General features: G+C 37.8%; 1 protein-coding gene across 2 annotated transcripts in view; it reads right to left on the reverse strand.

Moving 5' to 3' along the window:
• Positions 1-1761: 1761 nt before the first annotated feature.
• Positions 1762-21244, reverse strand: part of ccser1 (coiled-coil serine-rich protein 1) — a 1824576-nt gene continuing 1805093 nt past the window's right edge. For both annotated transcript variants that reach the window (XM_051927646.1, XM_051927645.1), the window contains exon 11: positions 1762-3568. The gene's annotated coding sequence lies outside the window, so the exon portion shown is untranslated. The remainder of the gene's footprint in view (positions 3569-21244) is intronic.

The following is a 21244-nucleotide window of genomic DNA, read 5'->3' on the forward strand; positions in this document are numbered from 1 at the left end:
GCAGTGTCACCTGTGTATTATAAAGGTAATTTAAACTTTTTGTATGTCAAACCAAACAGTAGGAGTACATTTGTTCTTTAATAATGTGTTCGGCTGTGTTCCTTTATATTTTAAAGATACTGACTTTTTTCAATACAGTATAAACTATGCTTCATTAGTATGTGTTGTTTATTCCTACTTAAACTTAAAGGACCGATAATGTGATTGGCAAATAATTTTGTCTTTAGATATAACCATTATTCCACCTTTCAGTATGCATCTTTGGCATTAAGCACTTCTAAGTACTCAGGCCACTTCTTTCTTCAGCAGTCTCCTAATAATAATTCAGTGATATAAATTATATAATTATTTTAAGAAACAGAATTACCGTTTATCGTTTATTTCTTATATTACCTGATCACTTTTTCTGTATAGTTTTTGGGTGAAAAACATTTTTGATGAATGGTATAAGACAAAATATTCCTTATAACATTTGTCAAACACCTTGTATTTGAAGAAGTGATTCCCAATTCACTAAAATAATATACAAAAATATATCTTTACCACAGAAATAATGTAACATTTTGTACAGTGAGACAGTTATTTTGCAGCTTTAAACTCACAGACTGTCTTGATTTTGGGAAAAATCACAAGTTATAAATTGTGCCACAGGACTATCATATTTTAATAAAAATAAATACATTAGAAAGTTTCATTGCCCTTCAAAGCTTTCATTTATAAGCCTTTTTGAATTTGAACCACAATGTGAAAACACCAATAATGTTTAGGTATCAATATCGCAATGTATCTGAAAGCAGTTCACAAAGAAAAAAGTTATACATACTTTTCCTTGTTTACTCAGAAAGCAATTCATATTCTGTTTTTCTAAGTCAGTAAGGTATTTTAAAAATTGTTTCAATTGTGTGATTGAAAGGTAAATAGACGATGGCATGTAAAACAAAGTAATATGCGTTTAAATATTTTACATTGGCAAGGTGAGTGTCAGTGAAATGTTTAAACTAGTAGTATACTTCACAAGAAAGACTGGAGTGACTGCGATTTCAAAATATAATGTAACACTGTCATTTCTAAATTTATATTTTCCATGCTGATATACATATCTATCCATGCTAATTTGCATCTGCTATCTAATTCAGACTGGCCACTTTCCAAGTCTCCATTAAAAATGCATATTTTGAAAATAGAAAAAGATCAAATGTCTTTGATAGTATATGCTGTAAAATAAGGTGATGTTAAAACTGTTTAAAATTTTGCATTTTTCATGTGTGCCACAGGTTTTAATTAAAAATGTATTGAAAGGAAAAAATCACTGGATCTCTTCAAAAATGAACAGATTACTTGCAACATTTAAGCTTTTTTTGTTTAGTTGTAATCTATTATTGTACTTACATGAAAACAGCTTGTTAGCTATTGTTGCTTAATGTTTCAGCCTGTAAAAAGTTTTTGTATTGCACCTTTAACCATGACTTTACGTAAGATTATGTAGATTTTTCACCTTTTTCTTGGTTGTATTAATAGTAGGCCCCTTATTCCCCAGACACAAGATACAGTACTCTGCTTGAATCATTAGTCTCACTACTTTACCACATAAAATTCAGTTAATTTGGATTATTTTTAAATGCTTCATCAAAATTTCACAATTTTCCCCAAATTAGACTAACAATTATAACCCTATCACTGATTTAAAATGGCTGTTTTGTTTATATATATATATATATATATATATATATATATATACACACACACAAATACACAATGTAGGGTGAGTAAAGTCATCTGCTAAATATGTTAACATGACTGACTGTACAGACATTTTGGAGCACTTTTTAAACATTGTAAACTGTAACATTATTTGAAAAATTCAAGTTTTCCTGCTGTATGAAAACTGGAACAAAGGGCCCGAGGGATAGAATTTATATTTGACGGTTTCCATCACCTTAGCATGCCCTTCAGAAAGACACATTGGACTATTTTTCAGACATAGTTGCATTTAGGATCAGAATAGTGACGATTAGAACAATAAAATTGAATTATGATTTTGGTGGGTAAAATGCAATACTAATTAACCCTTTATATTTACAAGTTTTTGATTTCAAGCAAATAATTAATGCACAATGTTGCTATACTTAAACTATCTGTACACATTTTCTGTATAAAAAAACCTAAAAATGTTTTAAAACATGTACAAGAATAGTCATTTGTTCTCTTATAAATCACATTTTGTACTGCAGAAATTGGTATCAAAATGTACATATGATAAGAATGATTATATCCTTATATTTAATCCTATGTCTATTTAAATAGTTCTTTACTTAAAAGCTAATTTACTTAAAACCCCATTTTCAGTTGACAAAGGGGTTAAAGTGTTCATCATCTTAAAAGGCCAATAATAGCAGCACTTTTGCCATTACATTTTATTTTCTCATCACAGCTGATATATGTACAGTTACCACACAAGGGCTGTGATAGAAGAAACAGTAATGGCAGGGAAAAACAGTTCAAATTTTGGCAGATCTTTAGCTGGTGATCATGTTACAATTAGAAAATATGCCCTGTAAGAAATGGTTGTGTGTGTTTCCATGCTGCATAGATACACTGACATGTAAACATTTTAATAATCAGTGTGAAAGATAAATTTGATTTTTTTGAGTATTTTTTTTACATATTAACCATTTACTTAAAATCAAGGTGCTAAGGGTTTTAACAGGCTTTTAGTGAATTGTATGCCTTATATCCCTGTGGACTTAAAAATGATAGTCATTATGTAATAGTTCACACAACTATTAGAAGGTGACAATGAAACCTGAACTCCTTAACAAGGACCATTTCTATTTGTTGTCAACAACAGGTGCATTTGCACGTTGTTTTCTTTATCATTTTTATAAACAGATATATGGTTTGTTGTTGTGTTGGATAATCTTTTAGAGAAAAATGGCCTGTCAGGATGATTTTTTCTAAACAGCAACGTTTTAAGATATAGAAATTTCTACAAAGAAGCATGTGCCACATGCCCTAATTCAGTTTTTCCAGTTGTCTTCATTTATGTTAGTGACATCAAGGAAGCATTTAATGCTGTAGCCATTTATACATCCTGTTGACTGAATGTTGGTAGATCTGCAGTCTGTAAAGTGTGTTGAAGAAAAACATTCTTCCTGCTGTACATGTGCAATGAGAGGGGTCCCCTTGGAGGCTGCCCAAGCCTACCCATAAAAATTGTATGCTGCCTAGACATGACTGATCTCTCATGCTGATGGGAAGAATCTTTTGGATAATGTTCTATATCAACTACTGGGCTAGGTGTCTTCTGGCAGATCGTGCCCGTATCTGATGTGCTACCTTTGATGGCAGGGGTAAAACTGCAGCTTGATTTGTCAGTCTTTTGCTGGACTGCTGGACAGGCTTCTTTTTCTTTAAAAACAAATAAACCAGAAACTTGGCAGCTTTTCCTCTCACAGGCAACTGTTCTGTCAAAAGAAGGGCCGTTATACTGGTCCTCGATAGGAGTATGTGCTAACCTTCTGTCCTTTGTGTTGAGATTTTTGCTCATAGACTTGTTTGGATATGTAGCCTGTAGGAAAAGAGGAAGATATGTTTAATTACAAAAAGGCATAAAAAGGAAAACCAGTCTATCTAATGCAACAAATCAGATTATACACGTTTTAATATTGTTTCTTTTCACATTTTGTACAACAAATTTTTTGACTATTTATTTTTGTTATTTTCTTTTATGAGCTCTTTATTTTCATTACATTCATCCATCATAATCAATGAGGACCTCATACTTACCAGTTTTCTCATTTGCTTGAAAATAATTATTTTAATAGATCTTTTCCAAAGAAAGATGAGTGAATTATACTTTATACATTACAGCAAGTAACTTGTACATTATATTGTTACTAGCCAACCCGCGGCGTACCATACGCCGCATAATCAGACCGCTTTTTTAATGATTTTTAAGCACAGGGAAAAAATTAACATTTGAAAAATCCGGAGGAGAGGGGAAGGACGCCCATTACGCCCCATTCGTCATGCTAGTCTGCTGATTTCTCGTTCAGTAACTTGTGAGTAGTGATGGGCGGGGTGAAGCCTTGAGAAGCATCAACACGTTTGAAGCAATTGTGTCGGAAATCGTATAGACGCTTCGAAGCATTTGACACTCACCTGTCACGTGACACCTTCTGGCCATTTTCATTAACGTTACAGAAACTTATGATACACTTCAATGACGTCTGTTAAAAGTCGTATTGCTTTTATTTTTTCGTAGCTACAGACTGACAACGAAGAGAAGGGTTCGTCAGTAGCTTCTAGTGTCTGATGTCTAAAAAATATAAATATAACTAATGCCGACAGGCAGAATGCACTATACAATAGCAAGAGTTAAACAAAATAAGACTCCTCACCTCATGCATTTCCGGCTCTTTCAATTAGTATTTACTTTTGCACTGTATCATTATAATCGCTCCTGTTATTAGTATTATAATTAACCCTGATCTTTTCTTGAGATCACATTTAATAGCCTTAAATGTTTTGTCTGGTCTGTCTTAATTAAAACGGAGTAGACAGAAAATAAAGGTTTATCCCTGTACTTTGCCATGATATAGGTAAGCACATTTGAGAAAGAAAATGTGAAATCCTTAAATCACAGATGTCATTATTCGATCAAGTATTAAAATCTGCAGTGCTTCGAAAGCTCGACACAGTGTTGAAACCTTAGTATAGAACGGCCCATCACTACTTGTGAGTCACGTAGAGTTTTGATTGTTGTTTGCGATTCTGGCCGCTTTTCGCGTACTGAGTTCGGGAGTCACAGTTGAGAAACAGTTTTTTAATGTCTTTTAAGCACAGGGGAAAAAATGAACATGTGTTGCCCGGTGCATTGTTTAACTGCCTTGTGGCGGTGTAGTAGTACGGCTGCTTTGCAGTAAGGAGACAGTGGAAGATTGTGGGTTCGCTTCCCGGTTCGTCCGTGTGTGGATAGCAAATTATCCGCGACAAACAAACTCTTTTACACGCTGCAAACCAATCCGCGCCGCTTTTTCAATGTTTTTTAATCCTTCGAGTTGCTAATTAACTAACTAACACCCACTCACTCAGCTTGTGTGAAAAAAATGCGCCCGTTCTTTCATTATTTTGTTGCAGCCTATCAAAGACTTAGTGATCATGTTTTGTAGACTCAATATATATTGGCTTTTCACTCAGCGCGAGGGTGCGCATTCATCTCGGATTATTACATCTTGCTAGACTAATCTGCTACACGGCTGCGTTTGAAAAACCGACTTATCCCGGATGAGTTTCACCAGCATTAATGATTAGGAATCTGGTTGGAACAAAACCCTGCAGCCACAGGGGTTCACCAGGACTGAGTTTGGCAAACACTGCTGAACAGTGACGAAACCGACTCGAGTGAGGAGTGGGGGCGGGCAAAGTAGTTGGAGCTATTGATTATTTAATGTTGTTTGCCTGGGTGTCTGATCTCCTCAACAGGATTATAAATAAAAGGAAAACAATGTGAAGGCAATGTCACAGGTGATCCTGTGGTATAGCGGGTCCACAGCTCCCCTTCAAAAGCCCATTTTTAAATAAATAATCATCGCACTCACAGTGTAGACTCGTGCTTCGGGCATTTCTCCCCTGTGCAGTGTGTGAGTGAGTGAGGAGAGAGAGAGAACGCCGGTACGTTAGAGTGAGCGAGAGCAGGCTCGAAGGCAATGTGTTCCTGTGGTATAGCGGGTCCATAGCTCACATTGAAAAGGCCATTTTTAATCAGGCGACTGACAGTAGTGGAGTCAGGCACAGAGAAGGCCAGCTGGAGAGAGAGCGTCTCGACTGTTGCAGGGCCTGAAGCAGGTGAGACGCTAATGAAAAAGAGGCACACAGCTTATTGATTTTTAAAGACTGCTTCCTTCATTGTGTTTTAACTTCAGTTTTAAAGGATTGCGCGGCTCTCTCTTGCGCTGCCTGTGTGTGCCTCTGTCTCTCTGTGGCGCTGCCTCTGTGTGTGTGCGTGGCTCTCTCTCACGCGCTGCCTGTGTATGCTTCTGTCTCTCTCTGGCGTTGCCTCTGTGTGTGTGTGTGTGCGTGCGCGCGCGCGGCTCTGTCTCTCGTGCTGCCTCTGTGTGAACCAAGATTCCACTGAGGTTGACTAATGTAAAGTCAACGTAACTCAGAGCTGCAAGTGGAATGTGGCACAGACAAACAGAAATGACGGCATGTTTTTCGAGGTGTCGCGTCCGAGTTGGTGGGCGTGACTGTGATTTTTTCGTCGTATCCAATGGTCTAAGAGTTGGTGGCCGTGGCTCCTTCCTGCGTGCGCCATTGGCGTCTTACTTGTCGGTGGTTTAGTGAATCCACGCCCCTTCCGGCGTGCTTTCCATGGTCGGCTACTTGTCTCCTGGCTTAGTGAATTATATATATAGATTGTACACGTTGTTATATCACTTTGTTTAAAACATTGTATGCGTTTATTTTCTTTAGATAGTATGTTGATTGGGCACTAAATAAAAATAAATAGTCTACAACTCTAACTCTTAAAAACTATAAACAGAAGAAAAGAAATCTGGTTGTGTGACAAGACTACTTTTTTTTCTTCACTGTTTTTGTCCTGCTTAAGGTTGAACAATCATCAGTTCATTGACCCTTATGCTACCATTCTGTCTCCTTTAATTACAGGAAGTGTCTGAAGGCATCATTATTAGATTCTCGTTTTACCTGGATGTGACCCAGCACAACAGAGACTTCAGCCAGAGAAGGGGACACAATTGTCTTGTCCTGATGCTGCTGTCTCTGCTTTAACTAAAGGTGGTGTACAACAGATTCTGGAGTCAACCTTCTGACAAGATTGCCCAGAGAAGCTCAAATTTACCAGTCTGGACAACATCCTACTTACTTGTATGGGTTAGACTGAAACTAATTAGGCTACTGGATTTTTTTATTGCTGGGGATTACTCTTAGCTTTATGGTGCCTTCTTGACCAACCAATACCTTTTAAACAAATCTAAAAACTAGTGATGGACCTTAATAAAACTGACGTTTTGACACAGTGTCAAGCTTTCGAAGCGCCGCTTCAAGGCTTGTTTCAAATGCACCTGTCATGTGATTTTGAGGCACGCTAGTGTAATGACATCATTGATATCTGCGCAGTCAGCAGCTGATTTGGTCAGGTACTCGTCTACTGAACTTCTTTGGCTCAATGCGGAAAAGCAGTTGTCCGTGTTGCATCGGTAAGGTGTGCTGACGTGAGTTCGAATTCTAATTGGGGCTCGTGTAAGCTCCATGCCCAAAGTTACAAAGGATTTATTTAAAAAAAAAAAAAAAAACATTTATGTAGTGCTTGTCTGTAAGTTTACAAATACGTTTAGGAGACATTATGAATGATTCACATGGGGCACCTCATTCCTTGGTGTGGAATCGCATCCACCTAGAATCTGTAACAAATTGATGAGCATATTTTGTGTAAGGCAGCACATATTTTAACAATCCAGAATTTATTCTACGCCATGTCGATCATATCAGAGAGGCTAACAAATGCTTCACTAAAGCCAACATGGCCATTACACCAATATATGCGCAAGACAATCCTCATTAAACGTTTTGCTATTCAGTGATTCCCAGATCTGTAGCTGATATGTATTATTGATTTCTAAAAAGCAATGTGAGTAAAAGTGTGTGCTGTGTAACTAATCACAACTGTCTTTAAAACAGAATCAGTGCAATCGACAGTGTTTTCTGCAATTTAGGGAAAGCTGCGGGATTTCTGCATTAACAAGGCAAAAAAAGTTGAAAAGAAACCTTGTGAAATCATCCAGAGGTGGACATAAAGATCACTCAAGTACTGATAAGCTGGAACAGCTGGATAAGCACATCTGGAGCCAAACTTAAAAAAAAAAAAAAAAAAACACCAGACTTTGACAACAACATCCTTTCCTTATGCATGCATCTTATCAAAGGCTGCAATGGGGGTAAATAAGTAGTCCTCTGAACTGCAGCACAACAGAGTAAATTATTTATGTAAATAGAATTATTGAAAGACTAAGCTTTTGTCATTTCTGTACTCTTAAACCATCTTCCAGTTACACAATCTCCTGCAGTCACTGACATGTTTAACGTTCCCTGCTCCTTACCTGTCTTGTTACCCAAAGAATCAACACTGAGTTTCATTTAAGACTTTACCATCCTTCTTTTCATACACATAAAATAATACACACATTTCCTCTACATATGTGTTTCATAATAATAATAATAATAGTAAACTGGCAGGACTGAGAAAAAGCACAAGATAGGAAAATTTATGAGAAGAGCCTGGGCATCAGGGTGAGGAGGTGCCTTGTCTCCCATTATGTGAGCTCGTCTTCCATCCCTCAGTTAGACTGGGGGCAAATGCAACGGAGAATAAGTCAACTGTATACTGAAGCATTCCATTGCCAAACATAAAAATACAAAGTAGAACATTTCAGATAAATAATGAGTTTTGTTAATCATAAACAATGCAACCTAACTATTACATGTGTTGTTACTTTTTTATTTATTCTCACCAAATGTTACATATCTACATGGGAAATGAACATGGGTAATATGTTTATAGTAATTCTCATTAAAATACACTGTCAAAATATATTAATGAGCAAACTGTGACACATTGGCTTTTAGGAAATATAAAAAGCGTGTGCATTGTCATTTAGGATAGAATGCGTTGTTAATGTCACGCACTCTCTACTGACACAATATCACGAAAAAAAAAGAAACAGCACAGTCCATACAAACTCATATCCTCCTTGATTTTTGACCTTATGATTAATTGCCAATATCAAACAAATAAAGTCATTTTAAGAAGATGACAAGTCTGCTATAGTCAATTCAATTAACGCTCCTTTTAAAAAGTTTGCATATACAGAACATAAAACAGAATTTCAATGATGCGGGACTCGTAAGTAGTAACGAATAATATGTGACATGAAGAGAAATTATAATTCATAATAACTGGAACAAGTAAAAACTACGACTTCCTAAAACACTGTAAATGTAGGCATTTTAATAAATAATTTAGGAGGCTTGTGTGTGCATTTCAATATCAATTTAAGAACTAAGTAGGCCACCTGTTGTACTAAACGGTAGCTCAAGCAGCACTTAACAGTTGTCTAACAACAAAATATAAGTGAATGAAATGAAGATGCCGCGCCACTACAATAAAGGTTCACACTGTCATTCTGCATGTTAAGAAGGCGCTGATTGGCTGAAACTGTTTATAGCGAATTGTCCCAAGATTTAAGTGCCATATAGCGATCAGAAACAAAAAGACACATTTCAGCATGCTGGACAGTAGTTTGTTTTTCTACAATACAAATTCAGTATGACACCAGGGTCTCCAAACACTCAAATATGAAGCTTATTGTTTTACAGTGAAACTCTTTACATACACAATATAATTAGGGACATGTGCCCCCTGACCCAACCTTCCCTCGATGGCTCAATTTGCTTGCTATCCGTCCAAGTTGGAATTTTTTGTTAAATGGAGGAATAGAAAAAAAAAAACTTTTCACAAGAGGAGGATCAACGACGCGAACCTCTGGTGTTTTTGCTGAGAGACAGTTGCAGTACCATTGAGCCACCTAATCAGGATAATTAACAAGCTCCATACAACTGAACTACTACTACTGTTTTTACCACAGCGGATGTAGACAATATATGTTGTTTGACATATACATGTTACATTGACACGAGAGTATCGTTGTATTCTCCTAAATGAAGACGAAAAAATTATATTTATAGATGTAGACTATATGATGTATGGTTTTGAAAAAAATTAAGCATTGCATAAAAAGGTTGCACGATTTACCTAATCTTTTTACAGTGCATCTGGAAAGTATTCACAGCGCATCACTTTTTCCACATTTTGTTATATTACAGCCTTATTCCAAAATGGATTAAATTCATTTTTTTCCTCAGAATTCTACACACAACACCCCATAATGATAACGTGAAAAAAGTTTACTTGAGTTTTTTGCAAATTTATTAAAATTTAAAAAAACTGAGAAATCACATGTACATAAGTATTCACAACTCCAGTATTCACAGCCATTGCTCAGTACTTTGTTGATGCACCTTTGGCAGCAATTACAGCCTCAAGTCTTTTTGAATATGATGCCACAAGCTTGGCACACCTATCCTTGGCCAGTTTCGCCCATTCCTCTTTGCAGCACCTGTCAAGCTCCATCAGGTTGGATGGAAAGCATCGGTGCACAGCCATTTTAAGATCTCTCCAGAGATGTTCAATCGAATTCAAGTCTGGGCTCTGGCTGGGCCACTCAAGGACATGCACAGAGTTGTCCTGAAGCCACTCCTTTGATATCTTGGCTGTGTGCTTAAGGTCGTTGTCCTGCTGAAAGATGAACCGTTGCCCCAGTCTGAGGTCAAGAGCACTCTGGAGCAGGTTTTCATCCAGGATGTCTCTGTACATTCAACCTGTCTGAGCTGAATTGAGGCAATAAATAGTGGTTGTAAGTCTGTGCCACTCAATGGCTTTGTATGGCAAACACTTATGTTTTTAATGAGTACACCTTGTAAGAGATTGTTTAGACCAAAATAGTGATATATTTTTTTTGTTGCATCTTTTGATCTGAGGATGTAGGTTCTGGACGCTCAAATAAAGGAAGGTGCTGAGCTGTCAACTAATCATCATTTGGTGTTGAGTTACAGCTTAAGCATCCTACAGTATTAGCTGGATAGATACAAGAAACCCAGATATGTAATGTTGTAGAGTACCTAATGAAATTCAGGTTGAGATATGCCTCAACCTCGAAGATTTTAATCCCACATCTGTGGCAAACTTGAGGACATGGAGTCTGGAAATGGCACATCTCAGAACATCAGTAACAAAGGCTGTCTCTTGAATACTTGACACAAAAGTGGCTGAAGTCTGTAAGGTTGGCAGCCCTAGACCCTGCTGGTTTACATGAAAAATGAAGGAAGCTGTGAAATTTATGAAGGAAACCTTCAGTGCAATTTTAGGAAGATAGTTTTTAGTAGTGATGGGTGGAGTGAAGTCTCACGAAGCATCAAAACATTTGAAGCAATTGTGTCAGAAATCGTATTGAAGCTTCGAAGCATTTGACACTCACATCTCTAGTGATACCTCCTGGCCATTTTCATTAACGTTACACAAACTCATGATCAAATTCAATGACGTCTGTTAAAACTCTGTTGCTTTTACTTTTTTGCTGCTACAGGCTGGCAATGAAGACAAGGGTTCATCAGCGGCTTCCTGTCTCTGATGTCTAAAAAAATATATATATATTGTGAAGGACAGCTGGGTCCCATGCCTGGCAGGGATGCCCCTGCTGCATCTGTTCCAGGGGAGCAGCCATGGAAACTTCAATACCTCCCCCGGGACACTTGGTGGCAGCATCCCTGGCAGACGATGATTCCCCAACCTGGCACATGGCTCCATGGGAGATGGAGTCCTCCACAGCCTGGTTGGGGGCTCGGATGGCCGCTAGGGGGAGCTGCATGGAGTCTGCAGCCCGGCTGGTCGAATCTTCAGCCCCACCCGGAAATGCAATTAGGACCAGGTGATCAAGCACCTGGAACGCTTCCGAGTGGGGTATAAAAAGGGCCAGCCACCACCACTCAGAGGGCCATGGTCAGGAGGAGGAGGACTACGCTTGTGAAGGAGTGGTGGGAGAGGAGAAAAGAGTGCTGTTGTTGTGTATATATATATATATATATATATATATATATATATATATATATATATATATATAAAACTAACGCCGACAGGCAGAATGTACTATACGATAGCAATAAGACGCCTCACTCTTGGATCGCCGGCTCTTTCAATGAATATTCACTTTTACACTGTATCATTATTATTGCTCCTGTTATTAGTATTATAATTAACCTTCATCTTTTCTTGAGATCACATTTAATAGCCCGATGTTTGGGGTTTCATGACCCTAATGTTGTAGTTTAAAAAAAAAGAAATAAATTGAAAACAAGCCTCATTTGTCTTTAAATGTTTTCTTTGTTCTGATTTAATTAAAACGGAGTAGACAGAAAATAAAGGTTTATCCCTGTACTTTGTATTCTATCTTTCATTTATTAATACTTTACAATATTTTGTGGAGCACAAAAGTAACGAGTTCACTACAAAGAAAAGACACCGTCACAGTTGATTGTGGCTCAACTGACTAAGGTGGTTGCTTTTCAAATTCTGAGCATAGTGCAAGCCCGAGTTCAATCTGACATAAAGACTCACTAAAATTAATAATGATAAAAAAAATGATCAGGAGTGAAATCTTTATAACCAATTTGAACTAAATACTTTTGAGAGATACTGTGGAAGGATCCCATAAGAGATCTGTTCATCCTCACTTGCGATGACTAATTGCAGAAGGCAGCTCACATATTTACATTAATCCATGTTCTATTCATTGCCATTTGACGTCCATGAATTCCGTCATTGAATAAGGGGATAACAACCTACTGTGGTAGATCAGGTTGAATTTGTTCTGCTGCACCAAACATTCAAAGGTGTCAATCCGGAGCACATCAGAGTGGCTGAGAGACATGGCACAGATCAGTCACCAGTACACTGTCACACAGACACACACGGGACACTCCAAGGTGAGCATTGCATGTATCAAGGTAACAAAAAGCAGTGGGATAAACACATGTGGACCTTCTGTCGAAAAAGCATTTGCCTTTACCAGCAGCATCCCTCGCTCGTGAACACATTGTTCAAGGTCCAGATAGGTGATCAGTAAAAGGTTAGCTTAGTCACAGCATTTCCTTAAACAAATATGATAATTGTCCAGTCTGTATCATTCCTAAGCAATCTTCCAGTTACAGAGGTACAATCCCAGTCGCAACAAGCAAGAACACATCCCACTTGATTAATTTAATATTTAAAAATTTAAACTGCTAAACCTGCCATCAACAAGCACAATAACAGTTGAAATCATCACTCAAATGATTTGTGTATATTATATATATATATATATATATATATATATATATATATATATATATATATATATATAATCTTAAGCCTAAAACTGCAACGATTTTATGTGACGTTTTTTGTCTTGCTTTAAATCGGCTTATTTTAAAACCTATATCCCACAAATGGAAGTGGGATCAACAGTACAGAGTAATGGGGATTGTGGAAGAGAGGTGAAAAAGAGAGTGCAGGCAGGTTGGAATGAGTGGAGAACAGTGTCAGGGCTAATTTGTGACAGATGGGTATCAGCAAGAGTGATCAGTGAGACCAGCTATGTTATATGGGTTGGAGACGGTGTCACTGACCAGAAAGCAGGAGACAGAGCTGGAGGTAGCAGAGATGTTTGGTTAATGTATGTTTTAGTTACATATATATGTTTGACAAGCTAGGTTAAGAAATGAGGTGATGATTAGTGAACAGCAGAATGGTTTCATGCCAAGAAACAGCACCACAGATGTGATGTTTGATTTGAGGATGTTGATGGAGAAGTATAGAGAAGGTCAGAAGGAGTTGCATTGCATCTTTGTGAACCTGGAGAAAGCATATGACAGGGTGCTTTGAGAGGAGTTGTGGTATTGTATGAGGAAGTCTGGAGTGGCAGAGAAGTACGTAAGAGTTGTACAAGATATGTACGAGGGAAGTGTGACAGTGGTAAGATCTGCGGTAGGAGTGACGGATGCATTCAAGGTGAAGGTGGGATTACATCAGGGATCGGCTCTGAGCCCTTTCTTATTTGCAATGGTGATGAAAAGGTTGACAGACGGGATTAGACAGGAGTCCCCGTGGACTATGATGTTTGCTGATGACATTGTGATCTGTAGCGATAGTAGGGAGCAGATTGAGGAGACCCTGGAGAGGTGGAGATATGCTTTAACAACAACAACAACAACATTTATTTATATAGCACATTTTCATACAAAAAGTAGCTCAAAGTGCTTTACATAATGAAGAGAAGAAAAATAAAAGACAAAATAAGAAATTAAAATAAGACAACATTAGTTAACATAGAAAGGAGTAAGGTCCGGTGGCCAGGGTGGACAGAAAAAAACAAAAAAACACTCCAGAAGGCTGGAGAAAAAAATAAAATCTGTAGGGGTTCCAGGCCACGAGACCGCCCAGTCCCCTCTCCTTTAGAGAGGAGAGAAATGAAGGTCAGTAGGAACAAGACAGAATACATGTGTGTAAATGAAAGGGAGGTCAGTGGAATGGTGAGGATGCAGGGAGTAGAGTTGGCGAAGGTGGATGAGTTTAAATACTTGGGATCAACAGTACAGAGTAATGGGGATTGTGGAAGAGAGGTGAAAAAGAGAGTGCAGGCAGGGTGGAATGGGTGGAGAAGAGTGTCAGGAGTAATTTGTGACAGACGGGTATCAGCAAGAGTGATCAGTGAGACCAGCTATGTTATATGGGTTGGAGATGGTGTCACTGACCAGAAAGCAGGAGACAGAGCTGGAGGTAGCAGAGTTAAAGATGCTAAGATTTGCACTGGGTGTGATGAGGACGGACAGGATTAGAAACAAGTACACTAGAGGGTCAGCTCAGGTTGGACAGTTGGGAGACAAAGTCAGAGAGGCGAGATTGCGTTGGTTTGGACACGTACAGAAGAGAGATGCTGAATATATTAGGAGAAGGATGCTAAGGAAAAGAGGAAGGCCTAAGAGAAGGTTTATGGATGTGGTGAGAGAGGACATGCAGGTGATGGGTGTAGCAGAACAAGATGCAGAGGACAGAAAGATATGGAAGAAGATGATCCGCTGTGGCAACCCTTCATGGGAGTAGCCGAAAGAAGAAGAAGATATATCTGTTTGGTATAATTCTTTTCAGAATTTATCGAACTTTAATGTATTGTTGTTTAGATTTTCAGATTCTTATTCCTTTTTTAAATTATAAACTAAAAAATATCAAGAACTTGCGTCCCATGACATGAGACTTTGTGCCAAGAGATTTAACCAAGCCCGGGGCCAGAAATAAAAGACAAAGAGTAGGACAGCTGCTGTATAGGCTGCTAAATGTTCGAAGCACCGTGCGAGATGTAGATAACGTGGCACGGCAGCAGCAGCAATCCAGCTGCTGATCGAGCAAAGAGGAGGTTAAAAAAAAAAACAAAAAAAAAACTATTTGTTTCCCATTGTATCACTGTTTAAGAGGGGGTTTCAGAGCAGCAACCTCATTTCCTTGGGGTGTGTTCAGCCCCCCTCTTCACAACATTAGCGGCAGACATGTAAATATATATATATATATAATGTATATATATATATTATATATATATATATATATATATATATATATATATACACACACACACACACAGTACTGTGCAAAAGTTTTAGGCAGGTGTGAAAAAATGCTGTAAACAAAGAATGCTTTCAAAAATGTAAGTGTTAATCATTTATTTTCATCAATCAACAAAATTTAGTGAATGAACAAAAGAGAAATCTAAATCAAATCAATATTTGGTGTGACCACGCTTTGCCTTCAAAACAGCATCAGTTCTTCTAGGTACACTTGCACACAGTTTTTGAAGGAACTCGGCTGGTAGGTTGTTCCAAACATCTTGGAGAACTTAACCACAGATCTTCTGTGGATGTAGGCTTCCTCACATCCTTCTGTCTCTTCATGTAATCCCAGACACACTCGATGATGTTGAAATCAGGGCTCTGTGGGTCCATCACTTCCAGGACTTCTTGTTCTTCTTTACGCTGAATATAGTTCTTAATGACTTTGGCTGTATGTTTGGGGTCGTTGTCCTGCTGCAGAATAAATTTGGGGCCAATCATACGCCTCCCTGATGGTACTGCATGATGGATAAGTATCTGCCTGTATTTCTCAGCATTGAGAACACCATTAATCCTGACCAAATCTCCAACTCCATTTGCAGAAATGCAGCCCCAAACGTTCAAGGAACCTCCATCATGCTTCACTGTTGCCTGCAGACACTCATTATTGTACCGCTCCCCAGCCCTTCGACGAACAAACTGCCTTCTGCTACAGCCAAAAATTTCAAATTTTGACTCATCAGTCCAGAGCACCTGCTGCCATTTTTCTGCACCCCAGTTCCTATGTTTTCATGCATACTTGAGTCGCTTGGCCTTATTTCCACGTCGGAGGTACGGCTTTTTGGCTGCAACTCTTCCATGAAGACCACTTCTGGCCAGACTTCTCTGGACAGTAGATGGGTGTACCTGGGTCCCACTGGTTTCTGCCAGTTCTGAGCTGATGGCACTGCTGGACATCTTCCGATTTCGAAGAGTAATAAGCTTGATGTGTCTTTCATCTGCTGCACTAAGTTTCCTTGGCCGACCACTGCGTCTACGATCCTCTTTGTGCTTCTTCAAAAGAGCTTGAACAGCACATCTTGAAACCCCAGTCTGCTTTGAAATCTTTGTCTGGAAGAGACCTTGCTGATGCAGTATAACTACCTTGTGTCTTGTTGCTGTGCTCAACCTTGCCATGACATGAAACTGTCTTCCACAACCTCACCTTGGTAGCAGAGTTTGGCTGTTCCTCACCCAGTTTTAAACCTCCTACACAGCTGTTTCTGTTTCAGTTAATGACTGTGTTTCAACCTACGTGTGACACTGATGATCATTAGCACCTGTTTGGTATAACTGGTTGATCATATACCTGACTGTAATCCTACAAAATGCCTGACTTTGTGCAAGTGTACCTATAAGAATTGATGCTGGTTTGAAGGCAAAAGGTAGTAACACCAAATATTGATTTGATTTAGATTTTTCTTTTGTTCACTTTGCATTTTGTAAATTGATAACAATAAACAATCATTATTTATATTTCTGAAAGCATTCTTTGTTTACAGCATTTTTTCACACCTGCCTAAAACTTTTGCACAATACTATATAAGCTCAGGAATAAAAACTACTTTATGATACGTGATTCATTTTTTCTCCCTTTGTGGATCTCCAGCTGCATATATATATATGGATATATATATATATGGATATATATATATGGATATATATATATATATATATATATATATATATATATATATATATAGTTAGGTCCATAAATATTTGGACAGAGACAACTTTTTTCTAATTTTGGTTCTGTACATTACCACAATGAATTTTAAATGAAGCAACTCAGATGCAGTTGAAGTGCAGACTTTCAGCTTTAATTCAGTGGGGTGAACAAAACGATTGCATAAAAATGTGAGGCAAATAAAGCATTTTTTAACACAAATTTATTAAAAATAAAAAAATTGAGAAAGCACATGTACATAAGTATTCACAGCCTTTGCCATTTAGGTGCATCCTTGAGATGTTTCTGCAGCTTAATTGGAGTCCACTTGTGGTAAATTCAGTTGATTGGACATGATTTGGAAAGGCACACACCTGTCTATATAAGGTGCCACAGTTGACAGTTCATGTCAAAGCACAAACCAAGCATGAAGTCAAAGGAATTGTCTGTAGACCTCCGAGACAGGATTGTCTCGAGGCACAAATCTGGGGAAGGTTACAGAAAAATTTCTGCTGCTTTGAAGGTCCCAATGAGCACAGTAGCCTCCGTCATCCATAAGTGGAAGAAGTTCGAAACCACCAGGACTCTTCCTAGAGCTGGCCGGCCATCTAAACTGAGTGATCGGGGGAGATGGGCCTTAGTCAGGGAGGTGACCAAGAACCCGATGGTCACTCTGTCAGAGCTCCAGAGGTCCTCTGTGGAGAGAGGAGAACCTTCCAGAAGGACAACCATCAATCCACCAATCCAATCCAGCAATCCACCAATCAGGCCTGTATGGTAGAGTGGCTAGACAGAAGCCACCCCTTAGTAAAAGGCACATGGCAGCCCACCTGGAGTTTGCCAAAAGGCACCTGAAGGACTTTCAGACCATGAGAAAGAAAATTCTCTGGTCTGATGAGACAAAGATTGAACTCTTTGGTGTGAATGCCAGGCGTCACGTTTGGAGGAAACCAGGCACCGCTCATCACCAGGCCAATACCATCCCTACAATGAAGCATGGTGGTGGCAGCATCATGCTGTGGGGATGTTTTTCAGCGGCAGGGAGTGGGAGACTAGTCAGGATAAAGGGAAAGATGACTGCAGCAATACTATATAATACCATGATACTATATAATACCATGATGGCAAAGAGGCAGACAACCATATACAAATACAGATTTTATAGACTATCATGTTTAACGTATACATATGTTACTGTTTTTTGTAACTGGTACAACATGAGAGTGACTGCATTTATAGGGGCTTCGTCGATCGTTCAGCCATTAGGAACTCATTCAATATTATTGACTGAATGTTATCACACATACTGTAAACTGGCAGTGCATTTAAAGACTCTTTGGTGAGATTTATGTTGTATATGAAATATCTGTCTTGTTTTACTTTGTAGTATAGTCTTTTTGCTTTGTAAAATGCTTAGTGAAAATGCTTGGTGTGAAAGGAAGGATATAAAATAAAGATTTATTAGATTATATGGTACATTAGTGGTGTATGAAATAGTGCACTTTTCACTAACATTTACTGCAAGTCTCATATATTCTGTATTCATCTCCAGTTTGACTTGTATGCCACAGATTGTTTCTAGAAGTACATACAGTTTCTGCATTAAGTTTAAAGACTTATATTTTATAATATGTATAAAATATACACTTTGTTTAGCTTTAACCCACTTCTTACATGCTGCCTTTTCCAAAAAAGATTACATATATATTCTCTAGAGATTTTCTAGCTAACAGAAAGCATGCCAGTGACTCCTCTTATGACTTCTTTGCTCTAAGCACCCTTTTCATCAAAGCCTTTAAACTTCCTAACTGTATTCAACAGTATATATTTTTCAAAGTCTATACCAATGCATGAATAACACTTGCAAAACTCTGGAAAATAGACCTGAATATTATAAATTCATGTAGCATCCCCAAAGAAATGTCTTAGATTAATACTAGTCTCATTTTTCCCCAGAGCATAATTCTTGATGAATAAATCATACATTAGGAGTGACAACAGTTAAAGCACCTGTACTGACATTGCAGTAAGCAATACTTTCTACATCCTTCCGAAAATTAATCATATTAATACGTTGTATATCCCCTGCATGGGGGTCTGCTCCCTTCAACACTGAAATGGAAAAGCGGGTTAGAAAATGGATGGATGTGATGGATACATGGATATATAGATGGCTCTGGTTTCCCCAAACCCAGCCCATTAATGGCTATCTTCACATGATCTCGGCCTTTAAAAGCCTTAAACTGAAAGTCATTTCAGATTATGAACAAACTAAATAAAATGTAACAGTATTGAACTATTTGTAAATTCCTTAATATCAGTCTACTTTGTGTAAATATCTTGTTAATTTAATAGAAATAATTCAAATAACTTGCACTTCTAGATTACTAAGTGAATATATATAAACAATATTGCCATAGTTGGATAACTCAATTTTGCAGAATTATATTGTTTGCTAGTCCTGGCTGTGTTAATTTTAACCCTGGAATTCAGTTATAGTTCTGCATTGATTTAAAAAAATTCTTAGTAGGCTCCTTCATGAACTTTTATTATATCTCAAATGCATTGTGTAGTACAGGAATGCAACAATTCAAAGTCATGCAAAGCTCACACCAGAGACTGCTCATATTCACATGTGGATGATGTAGAAGGTCATCCTTGACTGACATAAAGAGTTCAGATTATAAAACTGCACTTTTTATGCCTGATAAAAGCCAACCTAACTACAACCTGATTAGGCACAAGTTAAAGTGGTTTCACTGAGTTTTGAACCCGGCCACTAAAAGTTTGAATGGTGATTAATCTAGTGAGCAATTTATAGCCCTAAAAGAATTCAATTACCAAAAGGCAAACAGGTCATATAACACTGGGTAAAGAGATGCTAAATTTTACACTTTGGGCTCAGAAGAGCAGAAAATGTGACTTCTGTAGCTGCTGGGATGTAGAATACAGCATTTTCAACACATATAATTTCATTCATCACTGACTTTTCCTTGGAGGATTAAAAGCTCTAAGATTTAATGAGAAAAGTTAACTTAAAACATTCCTATAAATAAATCGCCTATCCAGATCACCCCAAATAACTCTTTAATCACAATCATACAAAAAATTAAAGTAAAGAATATTTCTCATGTGCTGTATATACTGTAGGTTTATTTAAAGTTTTTGAACAACCCAGCCAACAGTGTAATTACTAATGAGGGAATAACTTTAGCACATCAAAGATAGAGGACAGACAAATTGTATCTTACAGTGTTAGCAAGGCAGGAGTTAATCTATGATATAACTCCAGTCCCTTGCAGGGAACACTAACGCTAATGGCTCTACTCAACTGTCTATATTTTCTCAAATGTACTTTTAACTAACATTCAAGTGTAATAAAGTTTACTTTGCTTTGAAACTTAAAGTGTTTAAAGTCAAACTGTTTACAAAGAATTAAAAATTTTGTAATGTAATGTAACAGAGAGTTTATTAAAACATACTAAGAGAACAAAATGTGTTTGTCACTAACTGATTCAGGATGCATTAGCATTAGAAACCCCTCATAAAGTTCACTTGCAGCAGAGCTAAAGCAGTCAAATTTAAAATGATTAATGTATGGTATTGAATGCACATGTACAGCAACAAAAGCCCACTCACCCTTTTCTAAAATAGGTTATCATAGTAAGGAAAAGTTATAATATACTTTGCATGTGTATTTCACTTGTAGAGTTTGCATATGGTGAGATCATTGAAGAGTTTGGACATGAACAGAAAAATAAGGAACAGGCAAGAATAAGCTTATGTTCAGGCTATTGAATTTGAAACATGGGTCTAAACAAAACATAGGCAAGCTTATGAGATAATAAAGCACAAATTCTTTAAACAAATATGAAATTAATAGGAGTTAAAGAAACATTTGATTTAATTAAATACTTGGAAGGAAAGTGAAGAGAAAAAAGTGAAGCACTGAGAATTACTCATCTGTTTTAGACTTCAAATCATTTGGATGATATCCTTAGAAAGGAAAATAAATCTAGGATATGAGAATGACCTGACATGGCAGAGTTAAAGCACTAGCAAGCCATGCAATTAACTAATTGACAAGGATTGGTTTTTAATGAAGCAACTGGGTTGGAACAAAAACCTGCAACCACTGCGGCCCTCCAGGACTGAATTTGCCCACCCCTGCCCTAGGCAGACACGTGGTCCAGTCCCATCCTCTAGCAATGACCATCTAACTGCCACAGCCAGGTGTTGCATGGGTGCCCTCTTGGCTTGGTCTAGCCG

Source organism: Erpetoichthys calabaricus, chromosome 5 (assembly GCF_900747795.2).
Source record: "Erpetoichthys calabaricus chromosome 5, fErpCal1.3, whole genome shotgun sequence".
NCBI classification, from domain to species: domain Eukaryota; kingdom Metazoa; phylum Chordata; class Cladistia; order Polypteriformes; family Polypteridae; genus Erpetoichthys; species Erpetoichthys calabaricus.